General features: G+C 34.1%; 1 protein-coding gene across 10 annotated transcripts in view; it reads right to left on the reverse strand.

Annotated features, from left to right (window-relative positions):
- The window catches only part of LOC117180032 (ABC transporter G family member 27), a 47,759-nt gene extending 38,228 nt beyond the window's left edge, over nucleotides 1-9,531 (reverse strand). For 5 of the 10 annotated variants that reach the window (XM_033372320.1, XM_033372328.1, XM_033372327.1 and 2 more), the window contains exon 1: nucleotides 9,294-9,531. The gene's annotated coding sequence lies outside the window, so the exon portion shown is untranslated. Of the gene's footprint in view, nucleotides 1-8,244; nucleotides 8,396-8,820; nucleotides 8,987-9,293 lie in introns of those variants that run through there. The other 5 variants (XM_033372321.1, XM_033372319.1, XM_033372322.1 and 2 more) reach the window with 5 other exon arrangements.
- Between the last annotated feature and the right edge of the window lie 2,884 nt (nucleotides 9,532-12,415).

Genomic DNA, 12,415 nt, shown 5'->3' on the forward strand with positions numbered 1-12,415 from the left:
CCCCCCCCCCCATACCCTTAATACCTAGATGGGTGTCCAAAGAATACATGTACAAAATTTGGTGCCGATTAACAAAAACTGTGCATTTTCATAAGCATCATACGGATTACGTCAACTGATTTTATATCATTATAACCTGTGCCCCTCCCCGAGCCCTTAATCTACACGTGTCTAAATTTTCAAGAAACATGAAATCAGAATGATCAGAAACATGAAAAGTTAATTTTTTTGAAACCCCACACACGAAACGAAAAATAAATTAAAAGACAAAAGTTGTGATAAGAATGTGCCCACGCAGCGGACACATTTTTTTACTGTTAATGACGTTTTTCATGATTAAAGCCAAAACTACGCATCCTATCAAAAAGTGGTTGATGACAATTTTGTATATCTTTTTCAAATGCACAATTTCTGTTAATTCATCTTTTACCGTATTTTGCATAGTTTGGCCGAAAAATCAAATTTTTCGATTTTTCATTATTTTGTGTACTGTAAAAATTTGAATTTTGGAGTTATCAAGAAAATTCAAAAAGTTGTTATGATAATCTTGTAGGACATTCATAAAGCAACATTTTTTTTCTTTACTTTTTTCATATAGTGCGTTATTTGGCTTCAACTGTTCATTTTTTGTGTTTTGTGGAATTTTGTATATGCTATAAGTCTGGTCATTTTTGATTTTTTTTTAAAAAGTCATAAGGATAAATTATTCGACTTTTTGAATACTATGAATAACCGTGCCGAGAATTTTGGAATTTTGAAAAAAGTGGTCTCAAAAATATTCAAAATGTGCCCAATTTGGAATTTTTATCCAAAATGACTGGCTAACGAACTCGGCCTTGAGTTTGGGACACTAAACAAATGTACCAAAGGCCACTGTCAAAACGTCGACATTTGTCTTAAAATTTTGGGAAATGATAGCGAACATGTTAACAGACGTCCCTGCACAATTTGTGTATGGATTAAGTCCAAAAAAATGTGATTCTGCTTAAAACGTGTGTATATTTCAAAGTTATGTGTGTTACAATTCTCCCGAGCGTTAGTTCTTAACTACACAATATTGTTGGTCGAAAACTTTAGACGCACAAATAAACATAGTAACTAATGTCCGGGAACTAACCTTGCTTGTAGGCAATCAAAAAATTTTATTTCATAAATAATTTCCAAATTATTGGAACGATAGAGTTGAAAAATGACTCTAACCTCAAATTAATGCACATGCATATAATTTTTATTTAGTACATTAAAATGTTGTGTTACTATCACTGAAAAAAGAATCTGGGGACGTCCGTTATAATATTTTATAGCATCTCCGAATTCAGTTTATAAACATTTTCATTTCTGTGGGAAAAAAACCAGGGGAACTGTACCCGATTGACCACAGGACGAAGTATCACATGCCCTTAAGGGCATGTGACTCAGCCAAATACCTGTATCACCGACCTCACTTTATCAGTTTACTGAATACTTTTGGAACCTAAGAACTTTTTTTGTAATTAAAATATCAAGCTGACACTTTAGAAAATGTATCAGATAGCAATCAAGGAGTTAATTTTTGTTGCCGAGAATCTTTCGTCGGAAATCGATGTAAAGTTTATCTTCTGTTTTTTTCTGTGATTAAACTTTGTACTTCAATGCAGTTTTCTTTCTGCTTTTGCATTTTTCAAAGTTTGAGAGCGATATTTTATGTATAAAAAGAGTTCGAACGTTCAAAAAATGTTGTCGAGGTTCAGAAAAAAGATTAAATAATTTTTGGTGAAGTTCCTACCCAAAGAAAGTATCTACACGCACTTTATTGTACTCAAATACATTTTCCCAAGTTTCAGCTCGATATCTTATTTACAAAAAAGTTCTCAGGTACAAAAAAATATTCAGTGAACTGATGAAGTGAGGTCGGCAATATAGGTATTTGTCTGTGTCACATGTCCTTAACGTTTTAAAAAGGCACTTTGTAAAGTATCCTCTACCCCGGAAGGGGTTTCGCTGCGGCAAGAGTCGCTCGTATATGTTTTTTTAAAAGAAAAAGAAAATATCTGGTAAGAAGCTACAATGATGCACCACACCTGCACTGGCTGCGAAGAATACTCTTTTCTCTTCAGTGCGTTTTCAATTTTGCACAGAGAGGGTGGATTCCATTCAAAAATCATTAACAAAACTATAAATTTGATCAAACACGTGAATTGCATGACACAAACAAATTCTAGATAATAATCAATAGTCTAGGAAAATACAGCTGACATAATATGATATTATCTAGAATTTGCTCGTACCATGCAGTCAAAGTGTTTGATGAAATTGATCGGTTTGTTTGTCTTTCACGTATAAAATCATGTTTTTCTATGTAAAATATGATAACCAAGATAAAGAAATTCCACGAAGAAAGAGACCTAAGGCTTAATAGCAATTCGAATTTCAATATATATGAATAATATTTTTTATGGAAGAACAAATAAAAAATTATCAATTGGTATAAAAAACTAAAAATCGATTTTTTCCACGTTGGGTCTTAATTTTCGTGGACGGTCATGCATCTATATTATACATAATTATAAGTATTTAATTATAATACATAAATGAGGAACTGAAGAGTTCGGGCATAAGGACCTAAGTGCGAAAACTCGGATTCACTTTTTTAATTTTTATCGTATTTAAAAATATCATGAAGATAATTTGCAAGTCTTTTTGCCATGTGCAAGCAAATTTGGCAAAAATTTCTAAAACTCATACAAAAAAAATTTTGAATTTTTGAAAATTCTCCAAGTTTTTGAATTTTTGTCGAATCGAAAAACTTAACTGAGAGATTTTCTAAATATACTTGATATCTAGTAAAGAAATAGTATCGAAATGGAAAATATTATTTGGATAATTTTCAAGTCTTCTATCCATCAATAAGAAACTTTGACAACAAATTTTCAAATTTGAAGAAAAACGATTTTTAAATTTTGAAAATGCTTTAAATTTTAGTTAGTAATATCTGCTTAACGAACCTGACTTTCATTTTGGGAATCTCAAGAAGTGTATCAAAGGCTGACTCGTTAAAAACAAGAGATAGAAAATTTGGGCGACTACATTACACTCTCACGAATAAGAATGTAAAAATGTTTTTGAGCTATTATCTAGCTCTATCGAATCATAAAAGGAACATCATCACTCCCGAAAAAATTCCTTACCAATGGAGTGGCGCATCTCTAGAAATCAAAATGTTTACACACAAAGAATTACATAACTTTTTCTTTTAATTAAAAGAAAACAAGAAAGTACTTTCAAGCTCTATTAAATCGTGAAATGATCTGCCAAAAATAAGGACTCGGTTTAATAAAAATTCCAAACATGAATTTGTCTACTTCCAAATCGAACTAAGTCATAATCTATAGTCATGAATTCATTGAAAATAATTACCTCCGGCCAATAAAACGCAATTCCGATATTTATTTTTTACGCCATTATGCTCTGGGACCCACAAACTGAATTAATATATTAATTTTGTCTGACAGCGGAGCGAAACCAAACGATTCCACGCTTGTAAAGATGGGGAGGTTAGAAACCGTTCGAGGCACGACAAAGAAGGGCTCCGCCCCCCAGACTCCCCTATCGGTCCCCGAGCCCCCTTATTTGCCCCAACCCCTCTTTTATCCTCATAGAATCCTAGTTGCCACATTTTTTCAGTTAATACTGATCCGCTAATCAGTCATTTCAAAATTACGGTTTCAGCTTTATATATTTGAAAACGCGAAAACTCACTTTCACTCTGCTGTCGGACAAAATAGTATGTGGACCTCGAGCAAAAAATGTCTGTCTGTTCGTGGATATTGGTGTATGTCTGTAGATTTTTAGTTTTTTAGCAAGATTACTTTCGAAAGAATTAACAGCTTGGCCAGCCATTTTGGATAAAAATTCAAAATCTACACTTCAAATTTTAACAGTATAAAAAATAATGAAAAATAAACAATTACCTTTTTTTATTCAACAATTTCATAGCATTTCAAAGATTCTCAAATATATATAAATGTGTTTTCAAACAAAAACAAAAAATATATATATAAGTTTTTGGTTTTGCACCTGAAGGAGGGCCGAGAATGGGAAAATGAGACCATATAAATTCCCATCTTACACAACGTTTCTGAAGGTTGGTGACCCTCATTACTAAAAGTTTCGGGTGACTGTTGCTGTAACTAGACTTACCACCCTAAACGCTTTGAGTCTCTTTTAGTCAATTATGAGGAGATGAAGCAATAGGGCACCACAACTGCAATGTAGAACACGATGCGATAGAAAATTCAATTCAGAAAGCCTATGTCACTGAGGTTAGGGATAAAATTTATACGTTAAGACACAGTAAGGCTGCTGTGTAGATCACATGTTTAACGTTTTAATCGTAAAAATAACATTGGAAATGAGCAAATTCACTTTTTGAAAAAACGGCAGAAGCTGAAATACAATGTTTAATAACCAAATTTTTTTTTATAAAAAATTCCTTTTTTTTAATGAGTCAATGAAACTACGTGTGTTTTAAGATCAAATGAATTGTAATAATATACTTTTATGGAAATAATGTACAATTTGAGGGACAAACTCGAGTGCGAAGCACGAGATACGTAATGAGAATGTGTTCGTTAAAGCCGAAGGAGCTTTAACAAAAGAGAATTCACAATCACCAAATTACTGTTGTCGATGCTTTGAGCTTTAGTTTCTAAAGTATGTGCACAAGTGTGGGGAATATACAAAGACCGAGAACATAGCACGAGAACCACCGGTCGCGCGCGCACTAGGCATGCTTTCCTTTTTAATTTTACGGCAATTTTATTCTCGTCTTTAATTATATAACAGGAGAACTGTAGCCGTGCTTTAAGGACGCTCTCTTATAAGGTTCTAATTAAAGGTGCTTATCATTTTTATATTATTTATTACATTGCAATTTGCTTAGGACCCGAAGTGTGTGTGTGTGTGTGTGTGTGTGTGTGTGTGTGTGTGTGTGTGTGTGTGTGTGTGTGTGTGTGTGTGTGTGTGTGTGTGTGTGTGTGTGTGTGTGTGTGTGTGTGTGTGTGTGTGTGTGTGTGTGAAATTTGTACAATTGTGCGATTATACGATTGTACGGTTAAAATTTAACCCTTCAAATAGATATCTTTAAAAAATTGAGCTGTGACGGGGATATTATTCCGTATTATAGCTAAACATTTAGCTGCAAACGAACGAAGGAATTTAGAAACATCACTGGATCAGCGAAAATGAATATCCTTGACCATTTTTCATATACCAGAGATATCGTATAGTCAAACCCCTAATAAATATAGCTATAATAGGGATATTAAGAATAGGTGTCTGAAGCAAATATCGGAAGAGTGCTGGTGCATTATGGGAGCAGCCAAATAAAATGACGTCGGTCTAATCGGAAGCAGTGACAGTTCAGATTTACTTTGGACAACCAAACGCTTTTTACCACTTAAAATGTGCGCGAATCTAAATAAAATACAATTATACATAATCTGTCGAAAATAATAAACTCTCGAATTTAGAAATTTTGTCTAAGTTACTGATTTACGAGAACAATTTACATAAAGTAACTAAATGTTTAACTCTTCTAACTAAACGTTTAACCTAATCCAAGCGTACACTTTCTTTGAGTTTAATATATTCTCGATTCACTCGTTCGCCTCAAGAATTTTTTTTCCATGTACAATTTTATTTTTTGTTTTTTATTCGCGGGTCAACAATCGCCAAAAATAGTGACAATCGCGAACTAAGGAATAAACTGCAGGTAATACCAAGGGCATGCATTATTCTTCGTCGCGTAACTAATTGTTTTAAACAATCTTACTCATAAACTAATAATTAATGTCGGGGTCAAAAGCCGACGCCCTTCACTTTTTTTTATTGCAGCTCGCTGAACAAAATCACTGAATTGTTTAATATAAAGTATCTGAATGCTGAAAGTCTTCCGAATTCAACGATATGTTCACCTTATTCCTAATTAATTTTTGTGAATTTTGCAACACCTTTAGCACCTTCAACATCTCAAAACAGGGGTTTTCGGCCTCCTTTTTCAAGTCTCGAAGTTTATCTTTTCTCAAAAATAGGTCGAGGTTAGGAATAATATAAATAATTTCAGATATTCGTTCAACATTCTTTAATTCAAAATATTTTGAAAGCACCGAAATAGTTAAAATTTACTCTTTACATGGATTTATTTATGGCTCCATATACGCAGTTTTGGGATGGAAGTGCAATTTAACAATTAAATATTCGTGATAAAATCACGCTTAAGAAATATAATTTGAACTCTTTCTGACTTTAATCAATCTTGGCGCGAGGGAGGCACATCAGGATAAGTGGTACAAAAAAGTATTCTTACGATGTCCATAGTGAATTCATAAGCAAGTCAACTCGATTCAACATACGTGATTTAAGGAAGCAGGGCCGTCGCAAAATCTTGAAGATCCATTTACATAGCGGATCCGCAGAAAATCTAAACCAAATTGCGAATCTTTGAAAACAGCTAATTTGGAAAATCATATGTTGAATGCTTACAGATTGTTATGTATCAAGGTGGGTCAGAAATAAAAAATTCTGGAATTCGAAATCACTATAACTTGAAAAATTAGAGTATTGGCATCTCAAAAAAGGATAATTAATTTAGAATAGATATTTACTTTGCCCTTGTTTTCGAAAAAAAATTCTTAACGCATTCGTGGTTTTCTTCAGCATAGAAATACAGTAGAAAACAAATTCTACAGAACACCAAATTCAAAATTTTGAAAATTCGTCGTAATTCCGATTTCGATTCCCGAGTATTGTCGATTTCTTTTCTATTTTATTGCATTTTTTCAACTGAAAAGTTGTCAAATTTTTGAATAAATTCTTCTCCTACTTACAAAGATGTTAACAATTTTTTCCTGAAGAAGGGGTAAATTTAATAGGAGTCATTACTTTGAAAATAATTGATAAAAATGTACCAACAGGTGGGAAGACTTTTTTGAACTTGAAGTAAATACGCGGGCGCGCACGCGCGCGTGTGTGTGTGTGTGTGTGAAATGAGGGTAGCCAAACTGAATGTGTGTCTATTACAAATTAATTATATTTTTGTAAGATCCTAATACGCTAATATGTAAACACACAGAATATGATTTTTAAATCAGCTGTACTCAAAGATTCGCAATTTGGTTTCGACTTTCTGAGGACCCACTCTGTGAATGGATCTCCAAGCATTTGCGACGGCCCTGCTTTCTTAAATCGCGTATGTTGAATGGAGTTCACTTGCTTCTGAAGTCACTATTGTCATCGAAAGAATACTTTTTTGTACCACTTGTCCTGCTGTGTTTCCCATGTGCCAAGACTGATTGAAGTAAGAAATAGTCAAAATTATATTTCTTGCGTAAGTAAGCGTGATTTTATCATGAATTTAATTATTGAAATGCACTCTTATCACAAAATTGCGCATGTGGAGCCATTAAACTGCTTCCAATCTTCATTTGTTCTCAAGATAAAGTATTTGTGAATAAATTACTGCAAAGAATAAATTATTGAATATTTTAGAATTTTCCAAAATGTACTGCATTAAGGAATGTCGAACAAATATCTGACATTTTTTTCAGATATTTCCAACGTCGACCTCATTTTGAAAACAGGTAAAAGTCGAGGATTGAAACAGGAGGTAGAAAATCCCTGTTTTTTAGATGTTTTGCCTACCGGGTGTGGACAATTCACTTGAATTATGAGTTCATGAGTAAATTGGTTTAAGACAATATTTGACGGACAAAAAAGTTTATATAGAGAAAGCTGTCTGGTACATATTCCTCTACACGGGAAAAACGGGTTGTATTGAAACAGATTAAAATGATTTCAATTATGATAAAATTCACAACATTTTGCATCCAAATGAATATCGATTTCTGCCGTTAATATTTAAATTCATATGAATCTCAGTTACTTGTGTCTGACTTAAATCATGTTTAATCTTATGATGATATCAGCCAATGAATGAATACATTTGAATTATATTGAAGAGGCTAGAAACTGAAGTCAAATTAATTATGTTTAATGTTGTAAAGTGAGGAAGAATGTTGAAGTAAATTGAATTCCTTTTTTGAGGCACAATTGTCAACATTTCAATCCAGAACAATTTTTTCTGACTCAAGTGGATGCAAGACAATCTAGACCAAACTCGACGGCCAAATTCATAACAGTTTTAAACCAAACAAATATATATATTTTTAAGTGTTTTAAATCATTTTAATCAATTTCAATACGCACCTTTTTACCGGATATGCAGAGAATAAAGATGAGGACTACGAGTTTACTCCTCGTAGAGTGTATACCGCGCGCGCTTTACAAAACAGAGAAAGTTATACTATACGGTGCGTGCTCGTAACCCGGTCAAACTTGATGTGTGATCTTCGCGTGCATCATAACAGTCTGCTACAGCTTGCTGCCACTATGGCAACAAGGAATCGTGCTATCAGACCATGATGTGTTTGAAGTGTCATTTACCTCATCGTTTTTTTTTTTGTTTTTTTTTTTAGTAGGACTTTGTAGCACATTTTTAAAGTTCAGCGCTTGTCAGTGGTACAGCAGCAATAACCCAAAGGTCTATTAAATCATACTGCTATAAGCTAAACACCAAGAATCAGGATCTTTATACGGTCGAGTGCTTTTTTGGATGTCCTTGAGCTCTGCTGCGGTGTGACCTCGCAGCGCATACATGCCTGCGGTGAGGTGCAGTGTATGATGAACCGACAAAGGAGAGTAGACCGGCACAATCGCGCGACAAAGATCACAGCATTTTTCTTTATCCTCGCAGATTATTATTCTTTTAACAAATGGACTAACCATTGTACCAGTGGCACTCGCAATGTATGCATATCTAATGCAAATACATGAAAATGCATCAAAAGCACACATAGAAGAGTCACTCTCGAACTACTTTTCTTATATATGCATGTAAATGTACATGGTCACGTTGGCACATATGAGCGTGCATGTGTGTCTGTGTTTGGACGTGAGTCGTATGTGAGCACTAACTTTGAATCACTGTATTACAAGCGGTCAGCGAACTCTCGCGGACTTTTCACATTTTTTTTCTTTTTACATCTCATCCGTTATCGCCGCGCGCGCAGTAGCATTAACCCCAATTTCTTTCGTTGTATAATCATCGAAAAAATGTCTATGATGAAGTCATTTGTACATCAATTAATGTCATTATCCCATTGGGGGAATATATACGTACTGATGCAGTATGGTGTCGGTATAACGATGGTATTATAACAAAATTTAAAAAGGTATACTCAATTTATCACACATACATTCATACGCAGGCGCTCGATAGCGGACGGCCGGCAGAACGATCGTTCACTGACCCTGTCTGCGCCCTCAACTTTTTGGTTTTGCTTTGCTACAAAGACTATACATCATCTTGCGATAATCCAATTATGTTGTACAAATATTTTCCGCACCTACTGCGCAATATATTATATTTGCAACTTTAGCAGCACGCGATGAAATGAAGAACGTGTATAACTATAGTTTTGCGGCGACACGATCGTTGGTCGCAGTCGGATGCATACTGCAGCATACTCGCTGGCTTTACGCCGCTCTGACAACCACCACCTCCACCTCCTCTCTCAACACCTACACAGTCGCGCGGGCGGGTCCGGGTCTACTCGCAGCAGCAGCAGCAGCAGTATCAGCAGCTGTACCTAGCAGTTGTTTTACTGTAAAAACTAGAGATCACTTTTTTACGATATCATTTTTTAGATGTCCTCTTTTTGAATACAAGAACGTCATTCTTTTATTTTTAATTTTAATCAAATGAATCTGGGTTCCCACCAGCGGTCTCAGTTTAGTAACACTCGAGACTGTTTTTCCTGAGTCTTACTTAATGCCTGAAATTAGCCATGAAATAATACTTTTTTTCTACAATAATGTGTTGTATAATGACAGTGTAATTGACAAGTTTCGTTAAACCTTATCTATCTTTTAAGAGATTTTAACCTATGTGAATTTTTCAGCTAATGTAATGTATAATGTTATGTGTGCCAAGCACAACCAAAATACCGATATTGTGAGGTGGAATTGCAATACGTATATTTCTATTTCAAAGAAGACGCGCTGAACGCCATTCAATCATTGTAATTTCACACTACAATGCCGGTATTTTAATTTTTATTCCTTAAGCTCACTTTAGCCCGTCTAGCTGATAAGTGACCCTTTATAAGTAAGATGAGAACTCAAACTTTCATCCATAACATTACTGTATATGTATGACAATATATTACAATAACAGCATTTGAAAGCTTTAATATCATGTATTGTAACGTTAGCTGACGTCTCAGATGTAAACACTAACTTTCGAAGGATTTGTCCCTTCGAGTCAGCCTTTCATCATCTTTGTATATACTTTTCAGCATTTTGAAAATTTTTAAAAAATAGAAATAAATATTTTTCTGATAGATTAAGAAAATTCAATCAAATTTTGCACCAGATATAAAATATATTTCAAAACTATCTCAATTAAAATTTTTGATTAGACAAAACTTAAAAAAAGTAGATCACTTTCAAAATTGTGAAATTTTTATTTTCAGTTAATGCGTAAGTAATTACATTTTTTTTTTGGACACAAATTGAAAATTTTCCAGATTTATTAATTAGAGTTATAGAGTTGTCCTAGAACTGAACTATAAATAAACGGAATCATAGCCGACGACTTAATTTCTCTATTTAGTAAATTTAAAAAAATTATGTTTTTTATTAACATTATATAGAAAAATATACTTACTTCTTATACGCAGTTAAATTTTGTCCACATCGTTCTATTTTTCAAGTGAACCATCTCTATCACCTAATCATCCAGCCTTAAGTGCGAATGTCTCAATGATAATGTAATCATCAAAACCGCAGGTTCTTTAAATACAATATTTATGATATTTCAAAAAAATTTAGTTGAAATGCACGCGAAACACGAGAGCGTACCCGTCCCGTGCAGAAATTTTCCCATCTTCCCGTATTTCAAGTTGGATTCTGATGGGGCCCCTATCAGAATATCTAGTTTAGAAAAAACTGATCGGGCCCCCATCATGTCAGGTTCTAGTGAAGAATTCCATGCTTTATTAAGTTAAAAATGATTTCATTGATATTCTTATTAAAAGTTTGTATATTTTACATTTAAATAAAGTCGTATAATAATAAATATATAATTAGAAAAATAGTTTACAATTTGGTGTTTTAGCTTTTCTAAGCTGTAGGTTATGAGGATGGCTGTTTCACCGAGTTTCAACTTGTCGGTTTAGCGCAATGGTTAAGACTCCCGACTGTTAGGCAATAGATTTTGGTATAGATATGTAGGTTCGATGCCCCGTAGCGTTAGAAATTTTATTTGTAATATAATGTTTAAGAATTTTTGAAAATAGAAATGATACTCGGATCATATACAGTCGTATGATAATGAGCGGATAAATGTAATGGCTGCCAGTAGCGTGGCAGTAACCTGTAGGAGTCCCGCAGAGGCCCTTCTCTTTAATTGAATTGTAGGCGGGCTGACCCCACTAGAAGCCTACTAGAAAATCTAGTAGGGCACTTGTGGCCTCAGCGTTACGTTCTAGATGGGGCCCCGGCTAGTTTTCACCGCTAGAGCCCGACTGGAGCTAGGGACAACTAGTCAGGGCCCACTAGAGCCCTTTCGAAATTTCTGCACGGAGTGTGCCCGAAACGCGCTCAAACTTAACGCGATGCGCCGCGAGCCACGAGAATGAGCCCGTGCGGCAGGTAAATGTTTTATTTACATTTTGATTTTGTTACACTAATAAAAAAAGTATCAAAACGAAATGGGCTAGGAACCTATCCAGATAGAACTAACAATTCTGTGAAGGTTTTTCTGAAACGAGCAATACAAACTAGGCATGTTGCATTCTCATCAGAAAAGGTATTAGATTTGTGTAAAACTTGACCCCCACGTTTTGGTAAAATATTCACCTTTTGAGAACCCTTGAATCCGAAAAACCTTTTTTTATCAAACCAAAATTTACTGGAGTTATAGCATTTACAAAATTCCAAAAAACACATGAAAATCAACATTTTAAGCCAAATAATGCACGATATAAAAAAAAAGTCAAGAGAAGAAAAAAAAAATGTTTAAAGCCCTGCAACATTATCATAACAATTTTTTGAAAATTTTTGAGGACATTTTTTCCAAGTTTCAAAAATTTTCTGTACAGATATTTATAGTATTCAAAAAGACGAACAATTTATCTCAATGACTTTTTTGATTAAACCAAAATTTACCAGAGTTATAACATTTACAAAATTCCATAAAACAACACTCGAAAAAAGAAAAAAACATTCAAAAAATCGAACTCACATCTAACACAACGCTGCTGAAGGGTATGGTGACCTTCTCAGCATAAAACACTAACCATGTATTACTCTTGGT

Source organism: Belonocnema kinseyi, chromosome 9, assembly GCF_010883055.1.
Source record: "Belonocnema kinseyi isolate 2016_QV_RU_SX_M_011 chromosome 9, B_treatae_v1, whole genome shotgun sequence".
Lineage (NCBI taxonomy): Eukaryota > Metazoa > Arthropoda > Insecta > Hymenoptera > Cynipidae > Belonocnema > Belonocnema kinseyi.